Source organism: Lupinus angustifolius, unplaced genomic scaffold (genome assembly GCF_001865875.1).
Source record: "Lupinus angustifolius cultivar Tanjil unplaced genomic scaffold, LupAngTanjil_v1.0 Scaffold_164_10, whole genome shotgun sequence".
Classification (NCBI taxonomy): domain Eukaryota; kingdom Viridiplantae; phylum Streptophyta; class Magnoliopsida; order Fabales; family Fabaceae; genus Lupinus; species Lupinus angustifolius.
Window position 1 is genome coordinate 5,377 of NW_017726234.1, and position 1,293 is coordinate 6,669.

The following is a 1,293-nucleotide window of genomic DNA, read 5'->3' on the forward strand; positions in this document are numbered from 1 at the left end:
TAATCAAAGCGGGGTACAAATTACCCGTTAATTCCAAAAGCATCACAGCTCCCTGAGCTTGCATACCTTGCAGAAACTCAAAATTTTGTTCTGCTATCTAGGTAAGATCAGCATACCTTATGTAGGTGGGTTTCCTTCCCTGAAACATATAGTAATCAATTACCCTGCACAGTTTTTGTTGGGTAACTGGTTTTCTCACTTATGGAACCTGTTACTTAGATACAGTAACCTATTACACATTATTTTTGAAAATTGTTTTGTTTATACTTGAAGTGTTTCAATTTTTAAAAAAAATAGTTTGAGCATTACTAATATTGTATATTCGAGAGTATAGGATAGAAGTACCTATTTTTGTTGGGTAACTGGTTTTCTCACTTATGGAACCTGTTACTTAGATACAGTAACCTATTACACATTATCTTTGAAATTTGTTTTGTTTATACTTGAAGTGTTTCAGTTTTCTTAAAAAATAGTTTGAGCATTACTGTGAGATATGTGGAGATGACGTGAGTATGCTCCCCCTTTCATTTTGAGTTATGTTCCTGAAAGAAATTTTATAGAAAATACACTTCTCCCAACTTTTATCCCCCTTTCGACTTCATCAAAAAGAAGAAAAGCCAAGAGTTTTCAGCACAATATATATAGCATACATATTCATATATAAGATATAAATCAAACATAGCAATTCATAGCATAAAACAAAAGATGTTCAAACATTTCTTCAGCAAACAACAACAACAAAACAACATAATAGCAAATTTTGTCCAAAAGGCATGAAAACATTACAACCAGAAAATCCTAACAACAAAGATAATCTAAGACTCATGCTCATAGCTTTCTTCATCAACGTCCATGCTACATCTTATAAGAGAGACGATGAAGTTCAAACTAGATTTTTTGATTCTTTGGATCAAGAGCATCCATCCGGCTAGTGATGTCGCCTCGAAGAGAAAACAACTCATCCATAATCATCTGATTTGAAGGCATGGCAACAGATGAGGAAGATTGAGCATGAAACTTAGAAGGTTGAGGTCCAGGAGGGGCATGTTCTGATGGACGAGCAGGAGCAGTCGGTCTATCAGTTCTATGCTTATAGGTCCGGTCATTAGGATTGAAAGAGAAGCCCATTTTGTGGATCACATCCACATCAATATGGCTTTCACAAAGATTGAGAGAGACCTTGGTTTCACCAGCAGTAGAAACACTGAAATGTTCAAGAATATTGGTTATGAAGATTGCATAGGGAAAGGGGCTTTGAGATCCTCAAATAGTCCACATTTATCTCATTATCAT